General features: G+C 39.3%; 1 protein-coding gene and 2 pseudogenes across 4 annotated transcripts in view; all 3 read right to left on the bottom strand.

Annotated features, from left to right (window-relative positions):
- The window catches only part of LOC306667255 (immunoglobulin lambda-1 light chain-like), a 759,848-nt gene that overhangs the window by 394,753 nt on the left and 337,393 nt on the right, over positions 1 to 27,702 (bottom strand). The gene's annotated exons all lie outside the window — the stretch shown is intronic.
- LOC306668894 (KH domain-containing RNA-binding protein QKI-like) overlaps positions 1 to 27,702 on the bottom strand; it is a 125,035-nt pseudogene that overhangs the window by 47,253 nt on the left and 50,080 nt on the right. The gene's annotated exons all lie outside the window — the stretch shown is intronic.
- LOC306668895 (beta-1,4-galactosyltransferase 6-like) lies at positions 1,226 to 26,004 on the bottom strand (annotated as a pseudogene). The gene is made up of 9 exons: positions 25,261 to 26,004; positions 24,587 to 24,936; positions 17,392 to 17,517; positions 12,775 to 12,845; positions 12,288 to 12,312; positions 3,732 to 3,785; positions 2,685 to 2,779; positions 1,596 to 1,698; positions 1,226 to 1,254 (listed from the first exon to the last, which is right to left on the bottom strand). The product of its transcript is annotated as a beta-1,4-galactosyltransferase 6-like (transcript).

The following is a 27,702-nucleotide window of genomic DNA, read 5'->3' as shown; positions in this document are numbered from 1 at the left end:
TGCTTGTAACAATCTTCAGTGTCAACCCAAAGAAATCTGAGACAATGATTCTGTGTGATCACAACAACAGCTGACAGACAGAACCAGAGCTTTATTCTATTCAGAGAAGGGGGATGCATTTTGTTTGTTTATTTTTTGTTTTATTATCATTTTTATTGTTACTGGAGATAGTATACATAGGCAAAGTTTATCACAAATACGATTTATTTCTTTTTTAGTTTCCACTTTGTAGAACATTCAGAAACTCAGTTGGCACCTTCACAGTGACCTCGTCCTGGTCTTGTCTCACTTGGAACTGTTTTCAGTTTATTTACCATGCCGTAGGTAGTTGTTGGTTGTATCCGCTTGTCTTGCTTTCGTGTGCCACCACTCTTTGGGTTACACATGCTGTTGTTATGGTTGACTTCAATATAAGCTGATCATTATGATTTTCATTTTGGTTGGTTGGTTGAATAAATTTGTGATACTCAAACACAAGTTGAGGTGACAGTTAAAAATGGTACAGAACTTGCTCCAGTTTCATCTCAAAAGACATGAACTTTTTTGATGTTGATCAAACGTCTTTTATGGGGAAAGAAAATGTGTGAAATAACAGATGTGTGACATTTGTGAGTAATGTTGGCTGTGAACAAATTTTGAAAACAGTTGAAAAAATATTGGGTCAACTGAAAAAAAGCATGAATTCTGGAAACTGAATGCCTTGGTATTATAATTCTTTATTCAATTTATTTCTTATTAATTCAAATTACGATATTATTTTTTAGACAGTGTTATTTAATGTTTATCATGGGTAGAGCAGAGTGCACTGGTATGTTACCATGGTGCTTACATGTACTTTTTGTGTAATTTTTATTATTTTAACAGTTTTCATGGTGTATATGTATTATACCAACCTATTGCTTATGAGAAACATGTAAGATAATATATTTACAGTCAGTGTTACAAGTTTATGTGGTGCATGTTTCTATCTCTTTTATATGCATGTTATATAATATTAAAAAAAATTTTTCATGATTGAGAAGCGGATAGAAAATGCAAAACCACAGTTTTGATAAGAGAAATCTGCCAGTTGTTTTGCAGTATATTATTATATTGTGTGTCTTGTCTTGGGATTTTGTTAGTTAATGAATGAATGATTGTATAAAACACTGGGGTTTTACTCGGGATTTTACATCACTTGCAATTTAATTCTTTATTTCTTTGCTGTTTCTATTAACCCATAGCATTATTTTAATGAATGGTTATAATACCAACCTGAAAAAAAGAAGAAAATGTAGGAAAATGAGGGTAATGGGAGAGAGGAGTGATGTGATGGGGAGTAACTAGGGTAACTTCTATGTAATCCATTCACGTCTACCTCAGGACATGTACCTCTATTTACTGTGTTTTCCTGTGATGTGTTTTGTTTTGTAGAATGAGGTTAAAAGAAACTGTTACCAAGTAAAGATAATATAATATAAATTAAATACCAACATCAAAATTTAAATACCAACAATTAACTCATTTAACAACGTCAACATAAATCTGTACAGTTTATACAAAGTATACCATTATGTCAGTGGGAGGGAGAAACCACAAAAGTTCTGCTGCTTCACCTCCTGCCAGCTGGTTGCAGCTTCTCTGCACTTCGAGCTTCACCTCAGAAGCTGGAACTCCAGGACCAGAAATCACTGTCTGCCCAGGTGTCCCTGTGTCAATCTGCAACACAGAACCAGGTGCAGGGTCACATGGGAGGAGTTTCTGGCCACAGAAACAGTGGCAAGGACCACAATTTTCCTCAGGTTGTGCAAGGTGACTTTGGACCCGGATATCCCCTGGGATGTGGTTGAGGAAAACTGAGGCTGGTCTGTTGCCCTCAGCAAAGGGTGTTGTCTATGGGCAGAGAATGTCTATGAATGTTCTCCAGGAGCAACTTCCCATGGACATTCACCTTCAGAACCTTCAGAGGCTGCTCCCTAGAGAGTGAACATGAGGCAGAGGAAAGTGTTCTCTAGGGAACTTGGGTGACAAGGTTGAGTCTGTGTCCCCTGAGGAGCAGCAGGTGTGCTGACACAGGCTGCTGCAAGGATCATGTTCCTCCAGCCCTACCTCCTCTGCAGCCTCATCCTCAGACAGCTTCCTGCACTGATTTTAACCCTACTTGTACCTCCCCTTGCATGGTCATGGTCACAAGCAATAGTGGCCACTTCAGTGCTCTCCTTGCTTCTGGTGAATTGCATAAAGTGCAAGAAAGGGAAGGAAGCAGTGGAGAATATGTGCACTTATTTGACACCTGCTCTCCCTCCCATTCTCTCCTCACACACATTTCCTCTTCCTGTCCTTCTTTGTCTACTTTTGCTTCCTCCAGCTCACATTTTAAATCAGGAAGGATCCCTGGAACCAGATTCCTTTTGGGATTGCTTTCTAACTGGGTAATCTTTACATATGAAAGGAAGGGTACATTCATGCATGCTCACGGTTACTCAGCATGACTCAGTGGAGCTGCCTGAGGTCTGAAACCAGGGCAAGACTAAGATATTTGGTGCAGAGAGATTTCACAGTCACTGAAGGTCTAAGAACTTCTAAGATGTATATGAGAAAAGTCCCTTGCAAAAAGTCATACAAAGTGGGATAGAGGAAACTTGGGAGAGTGACTAAGAGTTTATAAGAAAGTAAAAAAAAGAGACCCATAGGAAATAAATTACATTCACATTTCTGGTCGCATTATCCTCGTCATCATCTTCAGTGTCAGTAAAGTTGCCTTCAGCATGGACAAGAGCAGTGGTGGTGATGATGTGGCCTTGGAAAAAGGAAAGGTAGAGTTAAGTCAAGGTGAGAACTTGAGGTGCTGCTGCTCCTGGTGTTCTGTAGCCCAAAGTCAAAGCTCTCCATTCTTCTCTTGTCTGCCCTCCTCTCTCTTGGACTCCATCACTTCACCTCTGCAATGAGGAATAGGTCTAGGATACCATGCACTGTTTTCCAGTTCAGATTCTGTCACTGTCCTCAGTTAGGTATGTCTGTGTGCTCCTGTTCCTCCAACAGGCAGCCACTCTCTCCCTGAGTTTCTAGACATAGTTCTCTTGAATGGAAGCAAATTCAGATTTTCCTCTTAGTCCCAAGGATTGAAAATTAGATGAGGACTAGAGGTGAGAAACATGTTCAAGGAAGTACTTCTCTCTTTTACAGAGGAGAACTAGAGGCCTGTCTGAGGACGTTTTCATTATGTGCCCCATATTTGCGAGTGTCTTTTAAATCAGAGTAGACAATAAACAGAAGAGAAAGTACTCCAATAAGAAGATGCAGAGTGGAATTTGATGCGTTTCACACTGCTTAGCACAGCTGAGAGGAACTTTGCCTAAGGGTTCACAGAATGCCTCTGGGAAAGATTCGTTCCATTGTGGGTCAAACCCAAAGTACAGGTCTAAATTCTTTCATTCATGATTCCTAAGAACTGCTCACCAACGAGAGTCAAGCTATTGGATACTTAGTAGAGGCTTATTCAGGACAGAGTGGGTCTTACAAGGAAGATCCTATGTTGGTAGCAAATCAGAAGTTGTCCGCTTACAAACAGGATGTTCAAAGTCAGTAGGTCTACTGACTCTTATTCCTATGTCATTAAACTATGAAAGTAATACATGTTTTCTGTTAATTTCTATTTCAGACCCATTCTTCATTTTGCACATGAGTAGGTGGACCCAGCTCCTACCAGGAAACCTTTCCTCTTGGATCACACCAAAAGGACTGTTCCCTACCTGTAGGCTCTTCATCGTCACTGCTCGAGTCCCATGCTTGGCTGCACATCCCACCTTTAGAGACACAAACATCAGCAACAGACTTAACTAAGAATGTCTCATGCTTACTTCTTCACCAGTTCAGATCATGAGAAGTGCTAGGGTTGGATGTTGTTTGTCCCCTACAGTATTATGTGATTGAACCTTGGTCCTCAATGTGGCCATAATGAGAGCTGAGAAACCAGTTGGAAGACAGGCCTGGGTAAAGGTATCAAGGTCATTAGAGGGCCTCAGCCTCACAGGCAGGAATATATTTTTCTCACACCCTTGTTAGATCCTGGATTCTATAGGAAGACCAAATGAGACATCTGATCCCTGCTGGCGTCCTGTCTCCCCATGTGATGTCTCACTCCTGCACCTGCATCCATGAGGACACCACTAATCATGCAATACAGCTAAGAGGGCATTCACTGAATCCAAGGAAGTGCTAGTGCTATGGTCTTTAATCTCCAGAATTGTAAGCTAAACACACCTGCATAAATTATTCGGTTTCAACTGTGTTCTTTATAGTAATCAAAACAGAGTAATGCTAATATTAATATTCTGGATCACGCTGATCTCTGTTATGGCTTCTGAGACACTCTCTGACCTCTGTGTGGTTGGGGACCTTCAATAAGATGCTGCAAACAATTGCAACTCTTGAAGTGAGACAGTGGAGCCGCAGGAGTCAAATTGCAACTTCTTATTTCCACTGGCATGTTATCACTCTGTCCTTGGCAGAGTTCAACCTGACACCCAAACTATGATGCACACAGTTTCAGCATTATTAATTCCTGGAACAGCACTGTGCCAGAATGAGAGCAGCTGCCCACAGGGGAATGGGAATGCTCTCTGCACTATGCACACAGGTCTACTTGGCATTTGAACGGAGGAACTGGGATGAGTCTCTGAATGTTTCAGTTTAAATTGTGAATAAAATGAAATGTAGACAGCATGTACATGTAGTACTGCCATTTTGTGATGGCCGAGACCTGAAATTAAAAAATGAGTGAGACAGGACCTTCATTCCCCTGAGGTGAATTGCGCAGGAGTTTACTATCCTGATCTCACCACTCACTTGTAATTTGACTGTGGACTCATGCAAAAGGACCAGAACTCTCTGAGGGCCTGAGGACACCACATCAGTGAAATCAACATTTAGATGCAGATGACTCCCAGCAGGGTCTAGCACATCCTGCCTAGAACTAATGAGAAATGTGGGAGCTGATCTCGGACACAGTGCTATCTTCTTAACTTTGCTACTGATTCTGGCTAATCCAGCCCAATGGACTGGACAATGAGATCTTAGCACAGAGTGGTATTCATCTAATGCTAATGTGAACTAAGATGAAGATGCTCTTCCCAGGGATGAGCTCAAGTTTGAGGAGGAATGAAGAGAACAGTGGTTGCACACTCACAGTGACCAGTGTCAGTCCATGTACGCATGAGTGGAAGGACATAGATAGCATTGGAGAATGACTATGGGAACACCTTTCAGAGACACTGTCAAAGTGATATCCTTCAGCATTCCAAGATGGCAGACTAGAGGGTGACTGCATCTCCAGTCGCTCCAGAACCCAGGATTCAAGAAGGGTAGGCATTGAGAGACTTGGATTAAAATAGAACCATGGGGTGAGTCTCCCCCACCTGGTGAAGCTCGACTCAGGTGGCAGGCCTGTATTCAGGCCGCTTATTAGAGTAGGGCAGGGCAACTAGAGTCTCGCCCAGGCAGCCCTGAGCACTCCGGTGGTGGGCTCCTCCCACAGGGCCAGATACTCCAGCTTCTCAGATCATGTCAACCAGTGAGAGCCTTTATGCACAGAACCAGCTCCAAGTCCCTGATCCAGCAAGTGGTGAACTCAGGCCCACCCACAAGCTGCTTCAGAGACCAGGACAGGGCAGCCAGGGACTTCCCCAAGCAGCCCATCTTCCCTCCAGTGGGAAGTGCCTTTCCAGGCTAGCTTCTTGGAGCAGACCGCCCAGTGAGAGCCTTTTTCACAGAGCCAGCCACAAGTCCCCAAGTCAGCGGAGACCTCTGACCCACAAGGAGCCACTGGGACCAGAGCAGGATAGCCAGAGACTTTTCCAGGCGGCCCTGCCCCCCTCCAGCATGCAGGCTTTTTAAATGGGGCATTCCAAGATGGCGGACTAGAGGGTGACTGCATCTCCAGTCTCTCCAGAACCTAGGATTCAAGAAGGGGAGGCATAGAGAGACTCGGACTAAAATAGAACCACGGGATGAGTCTCCCCCACCCGATGAAGCTCGGCCCAGGTGGCAGGCCCGAATTTGGGAGGCTTATTAGAGTAGGGCAGGGCAGATAGAGTCTTCTCCAGGCAGCCCTGGGCATTCCAGCGGTGGGCTCCTCCCACATGGCCCGGTTCTCGGAGCAGACCCCCCAGTGAGAGCCTTTCCACACAGAGCCAGCTCCAAGCCCTGGAACCAGTAGCAGGCTAGTACTGCATTATCAAGTTACTCCAAGACTTCAGGCTACTGAAAGCTGGGAGGTGATACACTGGAAATCTACAGGGACACTATAAGCCAATAGAGGAAATCTGCACTATCACAGAGTCCCACTGACATCTGACCAATATGAGAAAACAAGGGAAGAAAATGTCCCAAACAAACCTAGATACTATATCAATAAAACTCAATGACAGCACAGCAGAAGAAATGTCAGAAAGGGAGTTCAGAATGTACATAATTAACACAATCAGGGAAGCAAATGAGGAGATGAAAGAGCAAATGCAGGCATTGAAGGAGGAGATGAAAGAGCAAATGCAGGCGTTAAATGATCGCACAAATCAACAGTTAAAAGAGCACATACGTGAAGCAAGAGATCATTTCAAAAAAGAGTTAGAGATACTGAAAAAATGCAAACAGAAATCCTTGAAATGAAGGAAACAATAAACCAAGTTAAAAACTACATAGAAAGCATAATCAATAGGATAGAACACCTGGAAGACAGAACCTCAGATACTGAAGACAAAATATTTAATCTTGAAAATAAAGTTGACCAAACAGAAAAGAAGGTAAGAAATCATGAACAGAATGTACAAGAATTATGGAATATAATGAAAGGCCAAATTTAAGAATTATTGGGATTGAGGAAGGCTTAGAGAAACAAACCAAAGGAATGAACAATCTATTCAATGAAATAATATCAGAAAATTTCCCAAATCTGAAGAATGAAATGGAAAACCAAGTACAAGAGGCTTATAGGACTCCAAATACACAAAATTACAACAGACCTACACCAGGGCATATTATTATGAAAATAGCTTACATACAAAATAAAGAGAATTTTAAAGGCCGCGAGACAAAAGAATCAAATTACATTCAGGAGGAACCCAATAAGAATATCAGCCGATTTTTCAATCTAGACCCTAAAAGCTAGAAGGGCCTAGAACAACATTTACCAAGCCCTGAAAGAAAATGGATGCCAACCAAGAATCTTACACCCAGCAAAACTTACTTTCAGATTTGACGATGAAATAAGGTCCTACCATGATAAAGAAAAGCTAAAGGAATTTACAAAAAGAAAGCCAGGATTACAGAACATTCTCAACAAAGTATCATATCATATCACAATAATAACCCTGAATGTTAATGGCCTGAACTCATCAATCAAAAGACATAGACTGGCAGATTCTATAAAAAAGAAAAATCCAACAATATGCTGCCTGCAAGAAACTCACCTCATAGAAAGAGATACTCACAGACTAGAGGTGAAAAGATGGGAAAAAACATACCATGCACACAGACACAGCAAAAAAGCTGGAGTATCCATCCTCATTTCAGATAATGTGGACTTCAAGCCAAAACTAGTGAGAAGTGATAAAGAAGTACATTACATACTGTTTAAGGGAAGCATGAATCAGCAAGACATAACAATCATAATGCCCTGAACATTGGCTCATCCATGTACGTCAAACAAATCCTTGTCAATTTCAGAAATCAAATAGACCACAACACAATAATACTAGGCGATTTTAACACACCTCTCTCACCGCTGGATAGATCGTCCAAACAAAAATGGAATAAAGAAACCATAGATCTCAATAACACAATCAACAATTTAGACTTAACCGACTTATATACAATATACCATCCAACAAAGAATGAATACACTTTCTTCTCAGAGGCACATGGATCATTCTCTACCAATTTTTATGCCACAAAGCTACTGTTAGCAAATACAAGAAGATAGACATACTACCTTGTACTCTATCAGATCATAATGAATTGAAATTAGAAATGAATGACAGAATAAAAAACAGAAACTTCTCCAATACTTGGAGATTAAATAGTACACTATTATATGATGAATGGATAACAGAAGACATCAGGAGGGAAATTTAAAAATTCTTAGAAATAAACGAGAACAAAGACACATCATATCAAAACCTCTGGGACACTATGAAAGCATTACTTAGAGGAAGATTTATTTCATGGGGTGCATTCAACCAAAGAAGTAGAAATCAACAAATAAACGACTTAACACTACAGCTCAAAGCCCTAGAAAAAGAAGAGCAGACCAACATCAAAAGTAGTAGAAGACAGAAAATAGTTAAAATCAGAGCCAAAATCAAAGAAATCGAAACAAAAGAAACAATTGGAAAAATTAACTAAATAAATAGTTGGTTCTTTGAAAAAATAAACAAAATTGATAAACCCTTAGCCACACTAACAAAGAGAAAGAGGGAGAAAACTCAAATTACTAAAATTCGGAATGAACAAGGAAATATCACAACAGACACAAGTGAAATACAAACATAATTAGAAGCTATTTTGAAAATCTATACTCCAACAAAACAGAAAACCTGGAAGACATCAACAAGTTTCTAGAGACATATGAATTACCTAAACTGAACGAGGAGGACATACACAACTTAAATAAATCAATTTCAAGTAATGAAGTAGAAGAGGTCATCAAAAGCCTACCAGCTAAAAAAGTCCGGGGCCAGATGGGTTCTCAGCCGAGTTCTACAAAACCTTTAAAAAGAGCTCATTCCAATACTTCTCAAAGTATTCCATAAAATAGAAGAGGAGGGAACCCTCCCAAACTCATTCTATGAAGCCAATATCACCCTGATACCTAAACCAGACAGAGACACATCGAGGAAAGAAAATTTCAGACCAATATCCTTAATGAACATTGACGCAAAAATTCTCAACAAAATTTTAGCAAATCGCATACAAAAATATATTAAAAAGATAGTGCACCACGATCAAGTTGGTTTTATGCCAGGGATCCAAGGTTGGTTCAATATCCAGAAATCAAAAAATGTCATTCACCATATCAACAGACTAAAAGTTAAGAATCACATGATTATTTCAATAGATGCAGAAAAAGCATTCGATAAAATACAGCATCCCTTCATGATCAAAACACAAGAAAAAATTGGGGTAGTGGGAACATTCCTTAACATTGTAAAGGCCATCTATGCTAAGCCCATGGCCAATATCATTCTAAATGGTGAAAAACTGAAAGCATTCCCCCTAAAAGCTGGAACAAGGCAGGGATGTCCTCTTTCACAACTTCTATTCAACATTGTTCTTGAGACTCTAGCCAGAGCAATTAGACAAACCAAAGAAATTAAAGGGATACAAATTGGAAAAGAAGAACTCAAACTATTCCTGTTCGCTGATGACATGATTATATATTTAGAGGAACCTGGAAATTCCACCAGAAAACTCTTAGAATTCATAAGTGAATTCAGTAAAGTATCAGGTTACAAGATCAATGCTCATAAATCCAATGCATTTTTATACATAAGTGATGAATCTTCAGAAAGAGAAATTAGGAAAACTATCCCATTCACAATAGAATCGAAAAAAATAAAATACTTGGGAATCAATCTCACAAAAGACGTGAAAGACCTCTACAACGAGAACTACAAACACTAAAGAAAGAAATTAAGGAAACCTTAGAAGATGGAAAGATCCCATCTTCTTGGATAGGCAGAATTAATATTGTCAAAATGGCCATACTACCAAAAGTGCTATACAGATTCAATGCAATTCCATTAAAATCCCAATGATGTACCTTACAGAAATAGACCAAGCAATTATGAAGTTCATCTGGAAGAATAAGAAACCCAGAATAGCTAAAGTAATCCTCAGTAGAAAGAGCGGAGCAGGGGGTATCGCAATACCAAATTTTCAACTCTATTACAAAGCAATAGTAAAAAAAAGGGCATGGTATTGGTACCAAAATAGAAAGGTAGATCAATGGTACAGAATGGAGGACATGGATACAAACCCAAATAAATATAATTTTCTCATTCTAGACAAAGTTGCCAAAAATATACAATGGAGAAAAGGTAGCCTCTTCAACAAATGGTGCTGGGAAAATTGGAAAATCACATGCAACAGAAATAAATTAAACCCCTGTCTCTCGCCTTGCACAAAACTGAACTCAAAATGGATCAAGGACCTCGGAATCAGACCAGAGACCCTGCATCTTATAGAAGAAAAAGTAGGTCCAAACCTTTAACTTGTTGGCTTAGGATCAGACTTCCTTAACAGGACTCCCATAGCACAAGAAATAAAAGCAAGAATCAACAACTGGGATAGATTCAAACTAAAAAGCTTTCTCTCAGCAAAGGAAACTATCAGCAATGCGAAGAAAGAGCCTACAGAGTGGGAGAATATCTTTGCCACTCATACTTCAGATAGAGCACTAATTTCCAGAATCAATAAAGAACTCAAAAAACTCTACACCAAGAATACAAATAATCCAATCAACAAATGGGCTAAGGAAATGAACAGACACTTCACAGAAGAAGATATACAAACAATCAACAGATATATGAAAAAAATGTTCAACGTCTCTAGTAATAAGAGAAATGCAAATCAAAACTATCCTAAGATTTCATCTCACCCCAATTAGAATGGCGATTATCAAGAACACAAGCAACAACAGCTGTTGGAGAGGATGTGGGGAAAAAGGTACACTCATACATTGCTGGTGGGGTTGCAAATTAGTGCAGACACTCCGGAAAGCAGTATGGAGATTCCTCAGAAAGCTTGAGATGGAACCACCATTTGACCCAGCTATCCCACTCCTTGGCCTATACCCAAAGGACTTAAAATCATCATACTACAGAGATACAGCCACATTAATGTTCATAGCTCCTCAGTTCACCATAGCCAGATTGTGGAACCAACCTAGATGCCCTTCAGTTGATGAATGGATAAAGAAACTGTGGCATATATATACAATGGAATATTACTCTGCCATGAAGAGTGATAAAATTATGGCATTTGTGGGCAAATGTATGAAATGGAGGACATCATGCTAAGTGAGATAAGCCAGACTCAAAAAACTAAAGGACGAATGATCTCGCTGATAAGCGGATGAGGATATATAATGGGGGGTGGGAGGGGTTAGTGTTAGGGTTACGGTTAGGTTTAGGATTAGGGATAAGGACGGTGGTAAGAATGGAGTAAGGAAGGACTGTATATAGGGAAAAGGGGTGGAGGGGTAGGGAGGAAAGGGAAAAATAAAGAATGAATCAAACAACATTGCCCTATGTAAATTAATGATTTTTAATAAAAAAAAGTGATATCCTTCAGGCCAGAGAGGAGATCAGTGAGGATCTAAATTATGGGATCATTCCCCACTCCTGTGCTAAGCTTTCCTTCACTGGAGCCCATATTTCTGTAATACATGTGCTTTCGCTGTACTTGTCAGGCCCCATGAAAGTCCCTTCAATTTAAACATGCTTCTCAGAAAGCAGTGTCTACAGAAGCACCCGTGGGAAGGCAGCTTCCATGAAAAGTTGAAACATGCCAACAGAGTCCATCTTCAGCTTCAGGAAACACAGGCCAGTGTAGCTCCTCTGTCTCAGTCTCTGACCATAAGTCAGTTCAGCATGTTGGTAGATCTGAGGCCTTCTTACAAGTATAAAAAATATTTCACACCTCTGTAGGCGTCATGAGTATAAAAATATATGGTAATGACCAGGAGTGGGGATAAATGGGTGAGTAATGAATACAGTTCCCTATCCCAAAGCATCAACATCAGGGCCCATTCCTGAACACTATTTGCCTCTTCTCCTTGCACAGTCCATACGTGGATCATTTGTCTCAACATCATCTCTATCTACAGAGTGGGGCACAGTAAACAGAACTCCAGATCTGGGTGTTGAAGGAATTGTTTCACACAAACCATGCATTATTGTGGGTTTTTACTTTAGAAAATTGACACTTGTACTGGGCATGTTAGAACAGAATTTCTGAGAAATTTCCTACATCCTCAGAAACAAAATCAAAATTATTATTACATGGACACGCTAAAGGTTTCCTCCCACCCTCATGCACACAAATGCACACCAATATGACAGGTGCTTCAGGATGGTGGTAGATGTTCATAATTCTTCACTGGATTATCACCTTGTCACCACATCTCAATCCTCATTTCCAAAAGAAATTTGAAATCAGGATAATTTTCTGTAGAAAAAAGGGCAGGAAACCCTAACCTTTTACAGAGCAGAGATATTTCCTCAGTACATGAGGGAGTTAAGAGTACTTACATTTTTCATTTTCTGCAAAGTCCACCTGCAATTACAGAAAGGAAGACAGTGTGAGCATGACATGCAGAGTCTGATTGCATAAGTCTATTGTTGGCTATGGTGATATTGGATAACACAATGGGAAAAAGCAATTGCTGCAAGGACCACAAAATAAGGCAGAAGAAGGCACTTTTGAGAAAGACAGAAGCATTGTATGAGGGATGTCTCGGGTCCAATTTGATGACATGCATACAGTTCCTTTTGTACCGAGGAAAAGTGCTTGCTACCAAGGAAAATGCTCCCTAAAATCATTTCACAATTGTTGATGTGGTACATTAATGTCATCTTGAATCAGGCACCCGTTGTAATAGACTTGTAGTTGTAATTCCACCCAAAAGAATCTGTGTGACACATCTATAATGTACGCTGTCTGATGTTCATGCCTGAATATGTGCTAAAAGAAAGAAAACAACATTTATATCTTTGACTAAGTTAAGATATACCTTACCTCAGCAATAGATGGTGTTTTTTCTTCTTTCCAGTCAAATGATGCCACCTCCATGATCTCCTGGTTGGCATCTAGGGGAATACAGTGTAAGTGTCAGCACTTTGCTTTGCTGAAGGCTCTCTCAGTGGGAGTTCTGGCTGTGGACATGGGTCTAGGGGGTATGGAGCTGGTTGATTAACACACTCAGGCTCAAGTGATACTGGACCATGATACTTTTTGGATGGCAGAGAAAGAGGAGTCCAGGAAGGAGATGAAACACAGAGAAACAGTGGAAGGAAGCACAGTGAGAAAGGAAAACAGTCCAGTGTTACACTGGAAGATTTCAGCATTCTTTGAAAGCAGTTGACAGATCCATGTGGAAAAAATAAAAAGGTATAGTGTTGAATTGACCAGCGGTGTTATAGGTCAAATTATTTCCATCCAAATACATGTTCAAGTCCCAACACCAATACCTCAATATTTTACCAGTTTTGAAAAGAGAGCCATTGACATCTCATGCATTCAATATATCGTGGAGGAGCAGGGTGTACCCATTGTGCAAATATGATGACTTTTCTCATAAGGAGAGGGGACACATTCAAGAGGGACAAATGCCAAGTGAGGACTGAAGCAAGAGTTTGACAAACTAACCAGTAAAAGTTAGGAAGGGGCAAGAAAATATTCTTTTCTACAGTCTTAAGAAGGAACATGGACCTGCTCACAGTTCAATGATTGATTTCTAATCTATGGAGCTCTGAGATTTACACTTGCATTACTTCAAGCCAAAAAAGCTGCTACTAGGACATGTAGCCCTAGAAATCTAGCAAAACCACTATCAATCACATAGATCTAATTGGTTATTGTACAAATACTTCATTCAACCAGGAGAAAGTAATTTTTTTCAAGGTCACATGAGGTATTCATCAAGATAGAGTGTATTTTGACTCTGAAACATACATTGACAACTTGAAAAGAATAGATATCATACTAAATTTGTTTTCAGGGGAAGAGAAGTTGGCAGATTGTAAGAAGGATGCACCCTGGACTGTTACTCATTGCCAGACTTCCAAGGCAAGAAAAGCACTTCTCATTGAGTTGGGTAATTGAAGGAACACACCAAAACTTCATAGTAAACTGCAAAAAAATTTATAGAGACATAGAAATTCAGAACCTCAAGCATAAGAAATAATACATTACAATAGGGAAGCAAAATGGCACTTAGAGAGAGTCTTTATTTCTTACAGCTCCATGACCTGGAAGTCAAAGAGCATGAATACTGCATTGCCCTGAGGTGGGTGAAAGAGGGATTTCACTAAAACCCAATAATGGACAGTCAGGGATTCTTAGAGAATCAGAATGTTGGTTCCATGAAACAAAGAAGAAAAAGAGGATATTAACGTGAAGCTGGTAGATGCATCTGGAGCTGCAGCATTGGAGCCTTTGCTAGATCACAGAGGGAGGTGAAATGGAGAAAAACAAAAGGAACGGATTTAGTGTGGAATATCCTGAGATCAGAGAGGCAGCCTTCACTTGGCTGATCCAGAGACTTCATTCTACTGTACACTGGTGCAAGAAGGGTGCTCAGTTCTTCCTACTGTCCACAGAGAGCAAAGCAGGAGGCACCTTCCACACAGCCATGCTGAGGAGCCAAAAACGTGGAAATCTGAGCAGGGACACACACGTGGTCTACACAGTCACCTGCAGAAGGACCTAGGCTTTGCAAAGAACACCTAGAGCTGAAGTCATGGAGAGCATTCTAGCCAGGGGAACTCAGGTCAGAGATGTGGAGGAGAGCCCTGCTCCCTTCCCGCTTTGAGTCAGGTGACACACAGTGACAGCTGCAGTGGACTGAGAATTTCAACAAGCTTCTTTAAAGAATGAGGTGGTGTGAATACATGCCCAGAGAATAAGCCCAGGAAGCATGAAAAGGCTGTTCCACAGACAGCAGAGGGTGACGTAATTCATTCCCCATCCATGTTGTTCTGATTGTTAATACACTGAATGACACAGGAAACACATGATACAGATGCCAGAATTCATGAATTTTAGAATCAAAATACACAGGATTCAGTGCAAAAAAGACTCGGTTATAGTAGCAGATAAATAAGCTTAATAAAACTTCAGCCAAGGTAACCAAAGAATGAGAGGGAAGACATACATCAATGCAATTGGTGATGAAAAATGAGATATCACACAGACACTTCAGAAATCCAGAGGATCTGTAGAATCTATTTAGATAATTTATACACTCTTCAACCAAACCATCTAGAAGACAATGACAAATTTTGAGACACATATGACTGCACATACTGAAGCATGAAGGTACAGAAGACCATAACAGATCGATTTCTATTAAGAATGAAATTGAAATGTCAATTAAAAGATTCCATCAACAAAATCCTGGGACCAGATGGATTTCTGGCTGAGTTCTACCAGACCATTACAGAAGAACTGACATCAGTCTTTCTCAAATTTTTCTATGAAATTAAATGTGAGAGGACCCTCCCAAGTACATTCTGTTATGCCAGTATTACCTTGATATTAAAACTATAAAAGATGCATCCAGGAATAAACTGCACAGACCAATATGCCTGTTGAACATAGATGCAAAAATCTTTAATAAAACACTAGTAATCTGCATTCTGAACCATATTCAGAAGACCATACATCACAATCAAGTGGTCTTTAAGCCTGAGATTCAAATTTGGTTCAACATGTGCAAATTAATAAAAGTAATCCACCACTTCTCATGGTTAGCATGTGAGAGTTCCTCAAAAGCTCATGTGTGAGATAATGCAAAAAAGGTTTTGGTCTGAAATGATTGGGTTAACCCAGTCACTGAATTAATCCCCTGAAAGGGATTAAGGGAGTGGTATCACAAGGCAGATAGGGTGTGACTTAAGAGTGAGTCATTGGGGGTGGGATTATGGTTATATATTTTGAACCTTGAGAGTGAAGTCTCTCCCTCTCCCTTCAGAACATGTCTGAGCCACTTTTATCCACCTCACTATTCCACCAAGATGCTCTGCCTTACCACAAGTCCTAAGGACTGTGGCATGCATTCAAAAGACTGAGAACTTCAGATGTATTTGTACCTTAATAAACTTTTCCTCCTCTAAGTTCCCTGCCAGAGCTTTTACTTCAAGCTCTGAAAAAAAACAAAAAGCTGACTAACACATTACATGAGTGGACTTAAGAATCATAAGGTCATCTCAAAAGGCACAGAGAAGGTATTTCAGGAAATACAGCAATATCCATTTAAAAAATACTGGAGAAATTAGGCATTGAAGGCACTGAATCTCGACATCATAAAAGCGATATGTGAGAAATGCAAACCCTACATCTCACTGAACAGAGAGACAAATGAAAGGTTTTCCTCAAATATTAGGAACAAGAAAAGAATGTCTACTTTTATCACTTCTATTCAATATAGTTCTCAAAAGTCAAGTCAGAGCAATGAGGCAGGGATGAAAATTAAAAGGATATGAGTAGAAAAAAGAAAGTCAGATTCTCTCTGTTTGTTGTTGACAATATCCAATATTTAGAAGAAGCCAAGAAATTTCACCAGTAGAATTCTACACCTGATTAGTTTCAGTGTAGTAGGAAAAGAGATCAAACCTCCTAATTCATTAGCATGTCTATACTCCAAGAGTGATTCAACTGAAAAACACTTCAGGAAATCCATCCCTTTCACAAGAAACTAAAAAAATCTGGGAATTAATCTCACAAAAGTGATGAACAAAATCAACAAAGAAAACTATAGAACACTGAAAAAGAAATCAAAGAACACACCTGAAGAAGCAGAGACTGTTCATGTTCTTGGATAGGCAGAATTAATATTGTCACTAGGGCAAAACTACCAAAGGCAATACCCAGATTCAATGTAATCCCCTTGAAAATACCAATGACATTCCTTACAGTGTTGAAAACCCAGTCTTGAAATTCATTTGAAATAATGAGACCCAGAATTGCTTTGGCAATTGAATTCTGAGTAAGAAAGGAAATGTAGGACACATCATAATACCCAATCTCAAAGTAGACTACAGGGGTGAGTAGAAAAAACACCCTGGTATCAGCATCAAAATAGATATGAAGGTCAATGTAATAGAATATACGAAACTGAGACAACCTGCATATTTACAGCCACCTTATACTCAAAGAGGGTGCTAACACTATATGGTAGACAGGAGATATTGGTTAAAACAAAAGCTACTGGGAAAACTGGATCCCCATAGAAATCACTGGCAAGCATGTGACAAATGAGGTACAGTGACACACTGTTGGTGGGACTGCAAATTATTACGATAGCTCTGGACAGCAGTATGAAGATTCCCGAAAGAAATACAAGTGTACCCACTCCTTTCTTCTTAACCAACAGAACTAAGATTAGCATACTATCATAATACAGTGAACTTGATGTTTGCAGCAGGCCAATTCACAGTAGGTTATTGATGGAAAGTTGCCCATCAATAGTTGAACAAATCAAGTGCACAAAACTCAGTGGGAAATGGAGCTCTAGCACTGCTGACTGACTCAATGGCCATAAATCTGTACACACCAAACAAAAGAAGAACTGGATCTCTGAATAGACAAGAATCATTACTGAAGAATGAACACACTGACTGAACCCCACAGTACCTTTGTCCGACTGTTTATCAGGGTACACACTCTTTGGTGGCCACAGGCGGACTCCTATGTTCAAAGGCCTACGGAAGTCTTCAGGATGTGTTGTTGACTTCTTTTCCTTTGATGGGTGGCAACAGCCTGAGAAATGTGATAAATTATTATCAGCTATTGAAAATGTGCTAGCAAAAGAACATAGGGTCAACAGTAGTAATTCAAATAACAGTTCAAACAGTTTTAATTGACATGGTAATTGTAAATATCTCAGAATACAATTTGTCCTTTGAATTCAAGTATACCATAATAGCATACATAGAAATTTAAATATTTGTATTTTTTTCCAGTGAGAAGATTTCTGTCATTTTCAACAACAAGGATGATCCTGGAGGACATTAGTTTAAATAAAATGGTCAGGCACAGAAGGACAAATATTGCATAGTCTCCCTCGTTGATGGAAGCTGAAAAGTTGATCTTATAGAAGGTGAGAGCAGAATATTAGTTACCAGAGGGTGGGAGAAAATGTTACAATTTAAAATTAGGAAAAATTACTGGGGTCTATTGTGCATTCTTTGACAAGGCATTAAAATAACACAATCTATGTTTCAAGAAAGTTAGAGGAGAGGGATTTGAAAGTTCTTAGAATTCACATTTTTGAACACATTTTTCACCACTGGGGCAGCAAAGCACCTGAGTCAGATTGGCATTAAGGATGACATTGCCAAGTGGAGAGTTCTAAAGCCCAACCGACCATTGAGTGCACAAACACCTTTACTAAGGTGAAATCATAGAGAGGCAGAGAGAACAGTGACCATGAGCAGAGTCTGTGGCCATGTGACTTATGTTCAAATCCTACCTCAAAGATGTACATACCTGTGAGATTTAAATATACCCCTAAACCCCTCAGTGCCTCAATTGCTTGTGTTGAGATGCAGAAGTGTTCCCCTGGCCCATGTAATATTACCAGGCTGACAATCATCACATACAGGCAGCCTTAAGAAGACAGTTGCTTCCTATATGTGCTAAAGTATCCTATCATACAATGTGTGAAAGAGTAAACTTCAGATTAATCTTTGGCAATATTTGAACAATGAGCTCTGAAACTGATGTCATTCTCCAGGGTGTTGGGTGAGGAAAGTCCATTCTTCATTATTTCAGTTGGATATCTTAAATGCTCATGGAGAATATCTGCTCTTTCCTGTGACCCCAAATCAGGCTAGAGAGATGAGTGGAGCAGCCTTCTTAACCCACAGTGTTGAAATTTGGAGATTTTTATGGGACTTATCTAGAAGCACAGCACTGCTGAGTGGTGGATTTGGGACAGGAACGTCGGTGTTTATCTGGATCAGAAATCCCTGTACACTTGAATCCTGTAGTTGATACCTTAATCCAGGAATTCTTAACTCTTCTCGCTCTTTCACAAATCCTCCTCCCTGAAGGCCTCTTTCAGAAGACTGATGTCCCAGTCGGGTTAACTGAACAAAGTCTCTTGCCCCTTCCTTGAAATTATTGACGAGAAATGTGATAATTTCATCCAAACAAAGTGTCTCTGAAGGACGAGGGTATAGTCCAAACCTGAGGCCATCCTCCATAGGGTCTTCAGCTTGCCAACTGCCTCAGAAGAAGCGTTTCTGGTGAGCAGTTGATCCCCCAAATATCAGAGCTGTGTATCTGAGAAACTGTTTCAGAACTCAGGCCATTCTAAACCAACTGCCACTTGATTTCTGTGCCCAGAGTTATGTTTCCTTCTGCTGTTTACTACTGTATGAGCTGTTTGTGTGAGTTAATGGGGGAAAACACATATCATGGGCTGGTACATCGGTGGATCCATGTAGGAAGCTGAACACCCCCATTTCTGTGAACTAATATTTTTTCTTTTTTCTTAATATTTTGTATCTTTACACACATCATTTTGATTCATTGTACACAAATGGGGTACATATTTTCATTGCTAAGGTTGTGCACAATGTAGATTCATACCATTCATGTAATCATGCATGTACAAAGGGTAATGGTATCTGTCCCATTCCACCATTTGTCATGCCCCACCCCTCCTCCCTCTCATTTCCCTCAAAGTAGTCTAAAGTTCCTCCATTGTTTTCTCACCCCCAATACCCACCAACATTATATATCTTCATCCACTTATCAGTGAGAACATTCAGTTTTTGGGTTTTGGGGACTGCCTTATTTCTTTTAGCATGAAATTCTCCATTTGCATCCATTTATTTGCTGGTGGATTTGCAAATTTGTGCGGCTACTCTGGAAATCAGTGTGGAGAATCCTCAGAAAACTTGGAATGGACCCACTTATCCACTCCTTGATTTATTCCCAAAGGACTTTAAGATAGCATACTACAGTACCACAGCCACATCAATGTTTATAGCAGCTCAGATCACAATAGCTAGATGGTGGCACCAACCTTGATGCCCTTCAACAGATGAATGGATAAAGAAAGTGTGGTATATATACACTATGGAATATTATTCTGTTATTGGTAATTTATTTATTTATTTTTCTTTTTTGTAGTTCAGGAGATTGAACCCAGGGCCTTGTGCTTGCAGGGCAGACACTCTACCAACAGAGCTATATCCCCAGCCCTGTCATAGGTATTTTTAATTGGAATTACATTGAATCTGTATAGTGACTTTGGTAGAATAGCCATTTTGACAATCTTAATTCTGCCTATTCAAGAACAAGGTAGATCTTTCCATCTTTTAAGGTTTTCTTCAATTTCTTTCTTTTTTTGAATTAATATTTTCTGCACTGTCATCTGAGCAGATAGACAAAGTCTGGCTGAAAACGTGCTGCAGATGCACCAGCTCTGATCAGGCCTTTTCCCACTGACATTTCTCATCCCTGCTTAGAACCTTGAGGGTCAGGGGCCAGAGACTTATCTGCATAGAAAGGACTACCCATAACTATAGCCTGTGAAACTGGCTTAAGTCCATCATTTCCTTCATTATTCCTTGTCCACTCCTCTTAATTCATGGCATTGTCCTTTGTTCTCTCCTTCCCAATAGATGCCAAACTCCATGGATCTTGTAGTCCTCACCACTTGGGAAGAGGACTCTAAATATCAGCTCTTTTACCTTTCTTCAAATGCCTTGATTTAGAGATCTCTAACATCAATTTTAGAGGTTCACATAGCCACTCAGAAGATTTTGACCTGTAATGACCTTTCATGGGATATCTATTGACTTTCTTATCATCTGTATTCTCTATTTTTTTTCATTTAATGAAATCAGGGTGGCTGTCTTCCCCTGTTTATTGATCCACTCCAAAGAGTGCCCAGGATATTGGCATTAGGAAATAAACATTTTTCTAAATTGAGGAATATATTTAAGGCAACTATGTGGATATAATAATCAAATAGAATAGTTGAGTGATAAACCAAAATTATGAAATACTTATAACTCAGCAGACTAGTTTGAGTGTGGAAGATTAAAAATGAAGAGGAAAATATATTCAGTACAAATATCTTATCCCTTTGAAGCAACAGCCTTCAAAATATCAATGTGAACATACCTTCACCACAGCAGTTAAGATTTCCCATGAGGGACAGCCACTGAAAAACACACCACTGCTTTCCAATGTGAACCTCAGCTCACTGAATGACAGTTGGAATGGAAGGTAAGAGGTGCATCCTGTTACCATTGTGACACTCAGTATAGAATTTTCAAGGCAGCACATGCCACATTAAGGGGTGCTGCTCTGGTCTAACTGTGTGTTTTACTTGCCCAAGACTTGTTTAATAGTGTATTTTCCCTTCAATAACTGAATCCTAGACCTCTACATTAGTGATCACTGTTTAGTCACAAATTAGCAAAAATCTTCTAGCCCTCCTTCAATATTTTCATTAATCCTAAAAATCTGGTGTGAAAGGGAGACATAGCTTCCATTTGAGAATCAGAAGAGATTCGATACTTCGTTTGAAAGACAAACCTTACCCATTTCCCACTATTTCTGGATCTCCAGACATTTCTGGAGAGAAAAATTTTTAAAAGTTTGCTTTACTTTATTTTCCTATAGAACATAATATTTCATAAAAAATGCTAAAAGAAAGTACAAACATTTCCATGAGAAGCAGAAAACAGAGTATGAGAAATTAATAGCATTTATGTCAGTGTATTTATGTAGAAGCCTTTCATATCTTAATAAAATAAATATCAGTACATTTTGCCTTTCTGATAGATAGCATGGCCATTTTGGTTCTCTTTGTTGACATACTTGCAAATCCAAGGTAGAAAATCTAGAGTACTCTATTTGAAATGTATGGAAAGGAATATAACTGGGAGAAGGAAAGGCCACATTGAAAGACATAAAATCTTCTTTCACTTGTAGGAAGCCTCTAATAGGAAAATATTCATTGGATATTTTCTCATTTTGCTTTTATGCGAATATCAATATTTTGGTTGGGAAAGAAGTACACTTCTTAAATACACAAATTTTGTACTTACATAATATGGTGAATACATTTTTCTTACAAAATATCTTGTTCACAAAATACAAACGAAAATTTAAATTTAACCTTTAAAAATACTTATTTGGCAAAGAATTAAATGACTATCTTTACTGTGAATTAGATAGAATGTCATCACTGTGCGCACTTTCCCATTTTCTTTTCTACTGACCTGGCCATTAATTGTGATTTCTTCTCTAGTAAAAGGCGGTACATGAATATACCACAAGTGCTACAGAAATTAATAGCATTTATGTCAATGCATTTATGTAGAAACTTTTCCTATCTTAATATCTCTATGTCCACATATATAGGAAATATAAGTTATCAGATGGCGTCTTCATAATTTCAGAAAGGTTTCAATTTGCTTGATTTGTTTAGAAGTGACACAACACTTTCAACAGATGAAGGTGCCTAGCATGGCACCTGATACACAGTAGGCCATAAATACATGTTCATTCATAAGTCCATCAAACATACCACACAGAAGAGCGTTTTCATTTGCAATGTTTTTGTTAATGTGTAGGAAATAATTTCAGCTTGATACAATGAAGACAACTGGCCAAAGCTCTCTCATTCTCATGGAAAACATATAAAGGACAATGTTTGCTGCAAAAAATAATTTTACATTTGTTCTTAGTATTTACATCCCACTCCTAAACAACTATCAAAGTCACAAGAAAATAAGGCAGGGAGTAGTGGTCCTGAGTTCTGTAGAAACTGTAAGGCGTACATCAAAATGAAAAGATGTGGACAGTCAGGTTAAAATGAGAAAAACATTTCCCTACTAAGACTCATAAATGATGTCAATTTCATCCACCACTAAGAAACTTGAGTATGATTGGGTTATTTATGCTCCTATATTTCTATGAAATAAACATTTGAAAATTCTGTTAGGTATTTCAGACTAGGCTATCAGTTTTCTCAAAATATAGGAATTTTGACTGTTTTATGTTTGGTTTGTGAGCATTTGTATTAGGAAAACTGCCACAGAAAAATAACATTGGAAAATCACACTTTCATTCTGAGGTAAATGATCACATTTCTGTTTTAGGTGAACAAGGAGAATATGACCAAACATTTGTTACATGTAAAATTGTATCATTCTTGTCATTGAAGTTGCACGTTATTAGGTATACAAAATTTTATTTTACATTTGTGAATATAACTACACCTGGTGGAAGATACCTGTAATCTAAGACAAGAGTCCCAAGTTTGAGGTCTACCTCAGCAATTTCAAGAGACTCTAAGCAAATTAATGAGATAGTGTCTCAAAATCAAAAAACAAAAAGGACTGGGGATGTAGTTCAGTGATAAAGAATGGCTTCGTTCAAGCCCAGTACACCCACCAAAGTTTTTTTCTAAAACTATTGTAAGATATTTTAAAAATATACATCATGGATAAATTGGAAAGTAAAAATATTTGTGTTATTTGTCATGGAAAACTTTGCCCGATTTTGAAATAAATACACTTGGTATGAGGTAGTTGGACCTGTCTTCCAAAGTGTCATATTGTAATATCAGTACATTTAAATAACTCATAATGCATGTTAAGATATCACTATTAAATTATACATTGAACAAGTAAATTTAAGTAAATACCCAATTTCTTGAAAATGAAAACATAGTTTGAATGAAGTTAGCTTATATTAAAAGAGTCCTTTTCAAAAATGAAATTCCACAACACTGAGAATTAAAATTTGTTTATCTACTAAGAATTTATCTTCATAAAATAGAATATTTAATGTCTTTTCCAATAGTAGAGTTCATTTGTATAGGTACTACTGGGTTTTCTATAGCTTCTTCTTTAAAAAATTTTTTTAAATGATGATACTGGTTTTATTGGCTCTTCTGATCTAGAAGTAATAAAACACCTATTCACTATGCATATTAAAAAATACAGTGTATAAAAAACCTTGGAAACCTTTTTTGAAGCCCAGAATCCCTGACATACCAGGGTATAGGAAAGAAAATCAACATAAAGAGGTCCTTCACAGCATCTCAGATCATAACTTTTTAGATTTTCTCGGTAATATTTATGCACTATACATAAACAATATGTTTGTGATTTAGCAAAATCTGATGAAATTGCAAGTAAGGGGAAAAAAAAAAAACAGGTAATGTTGGCAGGAAGAAAAGCCGTTTAAGTCCCTTTTTCTTTCCCTTTAAAACCCTAGAAAAGCTGAGACTTCTTCCATATGAGAGGCTGGGGATGAAAAGCTGAAAACTAGTGTAACAGGTTGATATATTAATTTTCAGTCATTTCACACAATGGTTAAGCTTTCTTTAGTGAAATAAAATTACAGTGTTCTTTTGCATGCAAATAAAATGTCCATAAAAAGTCAATGAAAGCATAACCAATGACATGCAAACTGTAACATGTTATTTCTCAAAAGTTTGAACACATTAATTTACATGACATACGTACAAAGCATGTTTAAAAGGAAATAAAAGAACTCTCTTGAATTAAATTATATATTTCAGTATAAAAATCTTTCTCTTTTGGGGGAACCCTATCAACTTCCAATCTCAAGCGAGGGCTCTGTTGCTTGCTGGCCATGGGGTGTGTAGGGAAGCAGAGAGGAGGGGCTTAAGAAGGATGAATGTGTCTAATCCCTCAACCTTGAGGACTGCTGGCTCTTCTCAGCGATGAGGGCACTGAGACATGCAGTCACTGGCTGCCACTAACACTGCACTCCAAGTTTATGATCCAGCACCGTGCTCTCCGCTGCCCGGAGAGCTACTTCTTTTAACAGTCTTGGATTGGAGCTCACTCTGACATGAGGTTCTCAGATATATTTGTATACAACTCATCAACTAATATTTTTTGTTGTGTATAATGAATTTTTCAACCTATCATGGACTGACGCTCCTAAGAATATCAAAGTGATTTATACAGCCTAAAATTGGAATTCCCTGGATGATGATGAAGAATAGAATTGTATTTTCCTAGGTTTCCCTCTGGGCTTGGTAATCACATCCAGCATAGTGAACTCTATTTCAAATGTCATCACCTTCTGTTCCCCATCCCCAGAAGACATTAGGAAAAGAATGGATGTTTCTCAACTGTTTCCACTGTCAGTCCACTTATACCACCAAAATAACTTTTCTTTTTCTTTTTCTTTTATTTTTTTCATCAATGGATGCTTGTAAGGCTTGTATTCTTTCTGAGAGTCTACTGTGTCAGGACCCTGTGTACGGCCTTGATTTTTTTTTTTATTGTAAACAAATGGGATACATGTTGTTTCTCTGTACATGGAGTAAAGGCATACCATTTGTGTAATAATAAATTTACATAGGGTAATGTTGTTTGATTCATTCTGTTATTTTTTTCCTTTCCCCCACCCCTCCCACCCCTCTTTTCCCTGTATACAGTTCTTCCTTCCTCCATTCTTGCCACCCTTCTTAACCCTAACCCTAAACCTAACTTTTCATATGGCAGAATATACGTATATTTATCCATCTTGGCTGCAAAGTGATGGGGCATTTCTCCACATCCGGAACACTTTTGGTCAATTTCAAGTAGATGGTCCACATCATGGAAGACCACGCAATCCTAGATGTTGTCCTTCATGGCCTCCTTGAAGCCCACTTGAAGAGCGTCACAGGATTAAAAGGTTGTGTGCCAATCTGTTCAATGACATAAAAGGCAAATTCCTGCTGCTGTTTCTGAAGCATTGGAGTAAAAATTAGGAAGATGTTCATGGTGTTGTGGAAAGGAATGAGAATTACTACTTTCCATCTGGGCTTAGGGTCTTCTGGCTTCCAGTGACCTCCTAGTTCAATATCCAAATACTTAGTGAAGAGCTGATGAACTTCATCAAAACTGATTCCCTTAAAAGAACACTGAGAAATCCCCCCATGTAAGGCAGCATTTCCTTGCAGGGAAGGAAGGTGAACACTGAAGTATTCTGGGAGATACCTTGTTGTTCGAACAAGATTGTCACTTGAATTATTGCCTTTAGAATAATCTGTACCATTGAGGGTGGTGATTATTTGTGCACAGCCTGATCATGTCCTACAGTTTTCACATTTTCTGTCAACATTATCCCTGGAGCTTGTTTCATAGTGAGGTATGTGTTTCCAGTACCCAGTGTCAGACTGACGATGCAGAGACAGGGCTGGGAGAAGGAGAAGATGAAGGCTAGGCTGGAGCGTTTGGAGACCTGCATCATCCACCTGAGCACAGCCTTCATCCACATCCCAGCCAGCAGCTTGGCTGTGCTCCCAGGCCAGAATCAGGGCCACTGTCCACTCCCTAAACATCCATGAATGTGCTAAGACCTCTAGGAAGCAGAGGTGCCTGTCTGAGCAGCTCTGGGAACTGGGCCCTAGAGGGAAGCAGAACAGGGGAGAAAGATCATGCAATGAATCGGAGGCATGAGAGCCAGGGAGGAGAGTTCCTGGAGGACTAGGGAAAGGACAGAGGGAGGAGAGGTAAGGCCAGACCGGGTTCCAAGGACCAGAGGACCTGAAGAGGCCACAGAAGGGCAAGGACTTCCATTCTCTCTGCCAGGCACTGGCAGGGGAGGGTTTCAATGTGGGAGAAGTGCAGGCGGCCAGCCCAGGCCCTGTGTGGTGAGGGGAAGCTCACTGTAGCTTGAAATTCTCCCCAGGGTCTTCTCACTGCAACTGCCTCACAGTGTACCTTCCTGATGAGCAGCTGACCACCCAAATGCCAGAGCAGTGTGTGCCTGGAAAGTATTTCAGACCTCAGGCCATTCTAAACCAACTGCCACTTGATGCCTGTGCCAAGAGTTGTTTCCTTCTGCTCTCCAGCCCTGGCTGTGCTGTTAGTTTGAATTATGGGGGAAAACAGATACCATGGATGGTGCTCTGTTGGATCTGTATAGAAGTTGACCCACCCCGATTTCTGTGAAGTAATATTTTCTGAGCACCTCCTCGCCATTTGCAGACTTTTATCCTGAGCCTTCATCTGAACAGCTGGAAAAACTTCTGGCGAAAAAGGGGTTGCTGCAGATCTACCAGCTCTGATCAGGGATAATCCTGCTCCTCTACTTCTTCCTCTCTACTAAATCCTTCAGGGCCAGGTGCCAGAGACTTACCTGCCTTAGATTCATCCACCTATAATTAAACCTGTTAACCTCCATCAATGGATCCTCCCTAAAGTCCACCAGGCCCTCATTTCCTCCATTATCATGTGTCCACTCCACTTACCCCATAGTGCTGTCCTCTTCGCTTTCTTCCCAGTAACCTCCAAACACCAGGGATCTTGTAGTCATCAAATACTTGGAAACTTGCCCTTAAATCTCACCCTTTTTCCCTTCTGCAAATGTCTTGATTTAGACTTCTCTAACATTACTTTTTCATGTTCACATATATTCAGAAGAATTTGGCTTCTAGTTGCCCTTCATGGGATATGTATTGCCTCACTTAGCATCCATATTCTTTCTCTCTCACTTTATTTTTTGATCTCATGAAAACAAGGTGAGTGTCCTCCCTCTTTTTATCTATTCACTCAAATAGGGCACATGATATTGACCTTAGGAGAGATACATTTTGTTAAGTTTAAGAATATTTTTAATGTAACCAGCTAAATAGAACAATCGTGAAAAGAAATTGAGTGATAAAACAAAATAACACAGTATTTATAATCCAGCAAAGAAGATTGAGTGTGGGACATGATAAAATCAAGAACAAAATATATTCAGTGTAAGTTTACTGATTCCTTTGAAGAATCAGCCTTCAAAATGTGAATGTGAACATACCTTCACCACAGCAGTTCAGATTTCCCATGACTACCTTAGGTGAGAAACTGAATATCACACCACTGATTTCCAGTTTGAACCTCAGCTCACCAAGGGACAGTTGGAATGCAAAGTAAGATGTGCATCCCACATTACCATGCT

This window comes from Sciurus vulgaris (assembly GCF_902686455.1).
Source record: "Sciurus vulgaris genome assembly, chromosome: 8".
In the NCBI taxonomy this organism is placed as follows: Eukaryota; Metazoa; Chordata; class Mammalia; order Rodentia; family Sciuridae; genus Sciurus; species Sciurus vulgaris.
Note: the sequence above shows the minus strand (reverse complement) of the source record. Positions and strands in the feature narration are given on the sequence as shown.